The sequence below is a fragment of the Myxocyprinus asiaticus genome, chromosome 19 (assembly GCF_019703515.2).
Source record: "Myxocyprinus asiaticus isolate MX2 ecotype Aquarium Trade chromosome 19, UBuf_Myxa_2, whole genome shotgun sequence".
Lineage (NCBI taxonomy): Eukaryota > Metazoa > Chordata > Actinopteri > Cypriniformes > Catostomidae > Myxocyprinus > Myxocyprinus asiaticus.
Window position 1 is genome coordinate 12,478,085 of NC_059362.1, and position 8,749 is coordinate 12,486,833.

Genomic DNA, 8,749 nt, shown 5'->3' on the forward strand with positions numbered 1-8,749 from the left:
TACACAAAAGGTAATGAAAAAAAAACTATTACAAAAGGTATATTTATTTGCAACAAATTAACAGCAATATATAAGAGATTCCTGTTGTTAGAACTGCTGCGCTGTGTCATCATGGTAACGTTTTAGGCAAAGATAAAGTGAAAGTGATGTATGTCTTTCATTACTCCCTTCATCAAGGGTGTTCCAAACGGCCATACATGAGACGCGAGTGCCTTTGCTCCCTCCAGAGTTCCCACTTCCAGGGCTCAGCCCTTCGGAGGGAGTAGGGCATAGGGATGCTCACTTCCGTTTGAAATTCGCCCAGGATCACATGAGGGGAACAGGCAATCACATGATATGAACAAGAACAAGGAACAAGAGAGTGAAAGCTAAACTTCAAAATAAAAGATATTAACAAAAGAACATGAATCAAAACATGAACAAAACCCTAACGAAAATCGAGAGTTCATGGCAAATTTGCTGCAAACTTGTCCACTTAGCAAATTGTCCATTGTTGCCAAAGGTTTTCCAGAGGTGGTTCACCACTACGGGTGAAGAGCTGCAAACTTCTGGCAAACATTTGCAGCAAATCAAAAGCTCATTTGCATGCGAAAATAACAAGCGGCAAATTTGCGGCAAATTTGCGGCTAATTTATATTTTTTGATAGGGAACACATTAACGTGACATCAGGTATACTTGCATAGGTGTGCTCACCTCAGTTGCTTTTTGTGTATTCTTCATGAGTTGACCATCATTTCGGCTGCTCTAATAGCAGCTTTTACTTTACATACACACAGGATAATTGCAGACATTTTGTAATATTGCAACCACATCAGTGGCCTGTACCATGAAGCCGGTTTTGCTAAGTTTTTGTTTAGTTTGCTTCAACCACAGGTTTTAGGTACCATGAAAGTTGGACGGCTTTTAGCGGTGTTCATCACCATTGCAACTTATGCTACATGACTAACCTGCTCCATAGCAGGTTTTGTTCTGGATTACAGATCGCTAACAGATGCTGAACCAATCAGATGTGAGTAAAATGACATCTCTGAAGCAATCAAGTCACTCCACCATGTCTCTTAAAGCACACTTTACAATAAAATCTTAGAAATCCACAAAATCGATTTTTGTATCGAAATTTTTATTTCAAATGTAATTGATTTTCATTTACCCTCTTTGCCAAAGCAAAACATATCTTTGAAATTATTAACATAATATATTAGGCTATCTATAAAACAGACAGTAAGGTGGATTAATATGATACATGCAAAAAAATATTGTTTTTTAAATGTTAAATGCTCAAAATTGCTATGGAAAGGGGTGAATGCCACCCAAACCTCTTCTTTCTTTCATGGATTTGAGATGAACTACAATATTTTACTTGAAGTTATAATAATATAAGCAATAAGCAATTGCTTTTATTTCTTAAGGACAATGACATCTTACCCAAAATAAGGTTTTCTGGATATATTTATGTGCAGTTAAATATTAAATTAACCTCTCTAATCACTTAATTCCAATAAATTGTGAATTTAGAGCACTCATATTGAATTTGACTGTAATGAGCTTTTTGTTTCTCCACAAATTCTCCAACAATCCCCTTTTACCAAACTATTGTATTTACTTTTAATAACAGGTGTTATAAAAAAAAATCTCATTTGTATCTTCCAAGCATATTTCCTCCAAACACTGAATTGAGTAGTATGGAATGCATTATATGATATTTCTTCCCAGTCTTGCTGACTATTTTTAATTTTTAATTCATCCTTCCACCTACATATCATTTTATTCAGAGTGTCCTGTATATCTCTTTCAAGTGCACTCTTTAACATTTACATTTATGCATTTAGCAGATGCTTTTATCCAAAGCGACTTATTACAAGGACAATACCCCTGGAGCAACCTGGAGTTAAGTGCCTTGCTCAAGGACACAATGGTGGTGGCTGTGGGGATTGAACCAGCAACCTTACCAGATTACTAGTTATGTGCTTTAGCCCACTACGCCACCACCGCACCACACTTTAAAATTCCTAACATTTTTTATTGGATTAGTTGTATTCAAGTTGTGGATCGATTATATAATTTATTAATGGATGCAGTTCCTTTTTGTATTTCTTTTACTTTTACTTCTGTTAATAAATATCTTCTTACCTGTAAATAATTAAAACATTGTGAATTTGGAAGCTCATACTTTTTTGCTAGGTTTGAAAAGGTATCCATTCAGATGGTGATATCTTTTCAGACCTCTATCTGCCCAAAACTTAAATGTATTATCTAATCTATTTGGCATGACATCAGAATCTTTAGTAATTTCTTGTAAATTAACTATATCTTTCTGAATTTTTCTAACCAAATTCTAAAAGTACTATTAATACAAATATTATCTATTGATTTAAATGTGTTGCTTTGCTTAGGTAGGAACAGGGATATACTAATAGGTTCCCCCATTTGATAAATTTCCATCTTCCTCCATTTCACTTTAGATTCTTCGTCAATATAGGTTGAATTTGGGCAGCTTTATAATAATTTATTACATTTAGTAATTCTTGTCCTCCAAGCCTTTTTGACAACTTAAGAATTTTAAGACTAATTCTAGGTTTCCTATTATCCCATTTATGTTTACAATGTTACAAAGTTTATTCCATTGTCTAAAAACACTTTTTGCTATACTAACTGGTAGATTTTGAAAAAGGAAAATAAACTTAGGGAGAATATTCATCTTTATAGTCTCTATTCGTTTTGTAATTAAGAGTAGTCTATATTTATTTGTAATAGTTTTGAATGATATATACATTTTTCAATTCAAATAAATATAAAAGCTTCTATATTTTAAATACATTTAAGCTTATAAAATTAATAAGCCTGTGTGTTCTTGTTGTGGGCCTACAGTTGCAATCAAAATTATTCAACCCCCCTGACCAGCAATACATTCTGGTGATGTGAATTAAAACACATCAACTAAAACCTCAGTAAACAGTCAAAGTTTTTAATACACATTTGAGTGATTTTGAGAACAAAGAGTTCAGTTTACCCAAATTTTAAAATAAAAAATAACTAATTCTCTCCACAAATGTCATGTTAAAAATATTCAACCCCCAAAGTCAATCGCATGTGGAGCATCCTTTATCCTTAATAACAGCAAATAAATGTTTCAGGTAAGTGTTCTCAGGCTTCGGACACCACTCTATTAGAACTGTTACACATTTCTCATGAGCAAAAGCTTCCAGTTCATTGGCATTCTTTGGTTTCTGTGCTGCCACTGCTTCCTTGAAATCCCAACAAAGGTTTGCAATGGGATTTTAATGATGGACTGAAAGGGCCGTTTGAGGACATTCCATGACCTATCCCTGAACCAGATTTTGGACAACCTGGATGTATCCTTGGTGTTATTGTCTTGCTGGAAAGTCCAGTGATCACCGAGCTTCAGTTTACACACTGAAGGCATCACATTTTTCATGCCAAAATGGCCTGATACCTGAAAGAATCCATGGTGTCAGTCACATAGTCAGGATAGCAAAACACTCCCATAACAGGACTGACCCACCTCCATGCTTGACTGTGGGGATGGTGTCGTTCTTGTCATCACCTTGTCATCTTACTCCAGACATACTGCTGACCCATGGGTCTAAAACTCATTTTCAGTTTAGTGTCATATGTCTCTAAAACCTTCTTCCAGGACTCCACAGGTCTTTCCTAATTACTTCTTGAATATTTAAGTCAACATTTCCCTTGGTAAAGTTTTGCTTTCTTCCACACCCCAAGAAGGTTGCTGTATACCATATTTAAAAAAAATGTATGAATGGTGCTGCTAAATTTGTCTATTGAAAGTTGAAGTGCCTTGGAAATGTACTTTTAGCCATGACCTTTCTTGTGTAATGAAATAATCTCCTCTATTAGCTTTTGAGACAGCTTATTTTTAATTGCATTTTTTGTATAGAAATACATTTTTGCTTACAACTCTGAACTTACATTTTAAAACTTAAATAAGTGCCATTGCAGAATTATGACTTTTTTTTTTTTTTTTTTAAAACAATTACTTGTGTAGACTAACATATTTAAGAAACAGCTACATGCAGTAGGGGTTGTATAATTATGACATGGCTGTATTTCTAAAAAGCCTACTATTTACAAATATTAGGTTATATATTCACACTATAACTTTGAATGTGTCACTCAACTGATATAGATGTAAAGTTTAAAAATTCTGGGTCATGAATAATCACCTGGGGGGTGAATAATTTCGATTGCAACTGTATATGAATTCACTTACGCATTGATATACCAGTTGTTTTAAATATTTTTTTTATCACATTAAGAATTTGTTTGCAGCAGTCCTCTTGAGCTCTCGTAGCAGCCGCTGTTTCTTCTTGTTTTGTAAATGTCTTTAATTGCTTCATAATTTTACAGTCATTCCTTGTACTGTGTAAATCGTGTGTTTTAAGTCTTCATTCATTCATTCTAAACTCTTGAGCAGTGTAAATGCATTTTAATTTGTTTATATTTTTAAAACAATGTCTTGTGCACAGTTTAAATGAATTTAAATTCTTATTTTCATAATCATCAGCTTTCAGCAGAGGTAAATCCCAAGGAGTCTCTCACGAGAAGTGAATCGCGTTCTCTCACACGATTGGTCGTGCGCCGCAAACGTCACTCATTCATGTGCACGAGCGCGTAATCCAATCATAAGTCAGGATCTAAGCCTGAGTTTACAGAGAAAGTTGATGAGCTGCGTCATGGTACCAATTAAGCCTAATTGGATTGGTTTGAATTTGTCAACCTGAAACCAATCCTGAAACCCTGAGATCATTCAGCGACCTTCATGGTACAGGCCCCAGACCAGAAAACAACACAAACATTTGTAACATCTGAATGAGAGATGTTGCACAAAAAACGATGCACACATCCGATTCGGCAGCATACACTGATAAATAATGGATAAAATATATGTAAATGTATATGACTTTGGCTATATTTGTACTGACATTTTTTCCTGAGACTTGGCATGGATTTAAAGCAATTCAGTTAGGACAACTCTCAGTAGTTTTAACAAAATTGTTTATTGTGTAAATGGTAATAAGAGTAGGTTTGGTCTTGGCGGACTAGATCTGCTTACGCATGCAGCTTCTGCTGCTGCTGCTTGACATGGTCAATATATTGCTGCTGTTGAGATATGCTGCTGCTGCTGCTGAACACGACAGTTACCCCCCGTAAGCAGATCTAGACAGTGGGAGCTGGGGAGGTAGAGGGTGAATGCCATATAACACTGCACTGCTTGACTGTAGTCGAAGCTGTAGAGGTGAGTGCCTGCTATAAATGATTTGACAGAGGGTTAGAACTCCTGATTGGTTAAGGAAGAGGCATGTCAGGAACCGGACATATCGAGCTGCACCACATTGTGTTTCCTAACTGAACTAATAGGACATTTCAGTTAGGACAACTCTCAGTAGTTTTAACAAAATAGTTTATTGTGAAATTGGTATTGAGAGTAGATTTGGTCTTGGCGGACTCGATCTGCTTATGCATGCAGCTGCTGCTGCTGCTACTTGACTTGGTCAATGTACTGCTGCTGTTGAGATATGCTGCTGAACATGACAGTTACCCCCAAAATAGTGTTCTTGAAAATGACATGTGGGATGCAATGGGGTGGATATCAGACATGTGAAGCCAGCAGTGTAGCCCTATTGTGTGCACTAAAAATGTGTACCCAAAAATTATTATTACTTTTTTATATATAAATATATCAATGTTGGGTTTAAATCTAATGGCCTAAAGACTATGTGTAATACATGATATACACTACCTGACCTAATTACCAGTGTGTTCGAGGCTTTTTTTTAAAAATAGCTACTAAATCTAAACAGACTGGAGCCTGCTGATATTCCGTGCTCTCAGGTATCGGGACATGGCAGAGAGAGGACAAAAACTGTATTAGTTTGGCCAATGGTAATGTGCGAACCTATGTTACACTTATACATTTTAGAATGTTTTAGAAAGATTGTGAATAGGTGGGGATCAATAGAAATATCTGCGATTGTGAGATCTATTGAAGGATTGAACGAGAGTGTTTTACATGTGAATTCACCTGGCCTTACCTGGGGTAGATTACACCTGGGGTAGATTTCAAAAAGTGTGATAGATTTAGCCTCATATGGAAGAAAAAGAATTTCGGCTGGCCAGCTCTCTGCAAACCACTTGTTACTGAATGACCCACCGAAGCCTATGGAAGGAGCAGCATCAGTGTAAATTTGAAGGGAGTTTGAAATTTCTAAATAATCATTATTAAAAAAAGATAAACCTTTCCAATCTTATAAAAGGCAAGCCCAGAATTGCATGTCAGACTGACAGCCGAGGTCGAAAGTAACGATATCTTGAAGGTTTGGGACAGATTTGGACAGCTTGAGAAGTCTAGATATGAATGCATGCCCTTGGGGAATAATGTGCATAGCAAAATTTAGGTGCCCTAAAAGGGAAAGTAGATCATGCTTGGATATGAATTTAGTGGAAACGAAAGAGGACATACATTGATGAATTCGAGTGAGTTTCTCGAGAGGAAGAGAAGCAATCATTCTCTGGCTGTCAAGGTTAATACTTAGGAACTCTAAGGAAGTAGCGGGACCGATAGTTTTTTCTTCAGAAACTGATTTTAAGGTGGAAATACTACGGTCTGGCGTTGACCACGAGAAAATCTTCTAAAGTGCTTCTGATAGAGTGACGAAGATCTGCGGACCGCAGCCGAAAGTTAGTCGAACAGTGAAGTATAATTTAGAACTCCACCTGATTCCGAAAAGGTGCCATTGCGATTGATGGCGCGGCATGATTTTGAAGTCGTCTGTGATATCGGCTTTCCCTTGCCAGGCACCTTTGCCAGCAGTTTTTAAAAAATTTATTGCATCATCTACTGAAGCGTAGGATAGGGCAAAAATATCAGAGGAAATTAGACTGTTAATACTGGGAACCGGACTGTTATGCAGAGCAAAACAATCTATAATGAGCCGTTTTTTACCTGAATATTTCCCGGTAGCAAGACCTAGAGGATTAATGCAAAATTTAGAGAATGGATATAGGGACTGATTAAATAGCCCTTTTTAACCTCTTTTTGAATTAGGCCATCAACTACATTGGGCTCTTTCAGTGCTGACAAAATATATTTTGATACTTGAGTTGAGGAGGGGATGAAGCTAAGACCAGCTAGAAAACCTTGTAGGAGACCAGTTGTTAGAAATGAATGAAACAGCAATTAGGATGCTTGGATCAATTTTTTGGAAGTCCTTGCACATTGATTGGAGTGGAAGGATGTTTATTAATTTTCTTGTTGGTCCGGGCTTGCTCCTGCGGGGACAAACAGATCTAGGGTGACTGTCGCCACATAAGCTACAACAATGCACAAATTTGCGTTTACTGTAAAGACAAACAGACTCCTTGAAATGAATACAAACTGGAATATAGCTATCTGCAGGGTCCATCTTCCCTGTAGGGTGAGAGGAAGACCTATATCTAGGTTCAGTAATAGAGGACGATGCTATGGAACCCTGTGTTGCTTGGAATGCTGTTCTGGGGCACAGTTTTTCAGAGTGAGCGAATGAACCACAGACAGAGCAGGAAATTGCTTGATGACCTTTGAAGTGCCTACTGATAAGCTCTAGATCAAGCACGGACCAATCATCTTCAAATTAAAACGTTGGATATAGAGAGTGGCTTTGACTGAAAAAGACTTATAATATTTGTAGAAAAGAGAACTGCCATAGGTGAGGGCCAAATCTGAAATAATAGCCAAGTAGGTATCCAGTTCAACACGTCTCTCGAGAAATATCTCACATATTGTGTCCCTGTATACTCTGAAGGCAACATTAAATTTGGCTAAGGTTAGACTTGTGAAGAGCCTGGGGTCACATTCTTTCAAGACTATAGAAATATCACCACAGTCCACTATACGCTTGTCCACCAGTCCAGAAGCGCAGATTAAGATTTTTACAAGATTAATGTCTTTACCTGCAAGTATTTGGCTGCAGAGGCTTGATAGAATTGCTGCTGTTGGAGGGATGAAAGGTGTGCTGCTGACAGAAGCCGGAAGAGCTGAAGCCAGGGAAAAGCACTGAGTGATGTCAGAGTGGTTACGTGGCAAGCTGAGGAGGTCGCTTGGGAGTTTTTGAGCACCACAATCCTACTATCCAGCTTATCGATGGAATCTTTCATTGCCATAATTGCTGCGATGACAGGATCATTGTTGGAAGAAATGCCGGGGATTTTCTTTTTTGCGGGAGGTGGTGAAGGTGATGCATCAACGTTGTGATATTTTCACTTAGCCTTGGCTTGCTGTGGGGTTGTTGTTGAGTCTGAGCTGTGTTGTCTTGGGAGGATACAAAGAACTCAAATAGCTCTTTATGGGACACACCGGTTGGAGGAGATATACCCCTGATGAAGAGATCTTCCAAGATCTGAGAAACTGTGCAATCGGCATGGAAGCGCGCTTCAGGGCGAGGCAGTGTTACTTGGAATACTGACATTTCTACCGGAGTCTACTAGTGGGGATTTTTGGATCGCTGGCAATTGGCTTGATCATCCCCAGAATCTACCAGGGAAACAGCTTCTTCTGGATTGGAAGATTCTAGGAGAGACATTTGTCCTCAAAGGAGAAATAAAAGGAGGGCAGAGACTGTGAGAACAGTGGAAAACCACATGGATAATCAGCCATATTACACTGTGTTGCTGGACTGTAGTCGAAGCTGTAGAGGTGAGTGCCTGCTATAAATGATTTGACAGGGGGTTAAC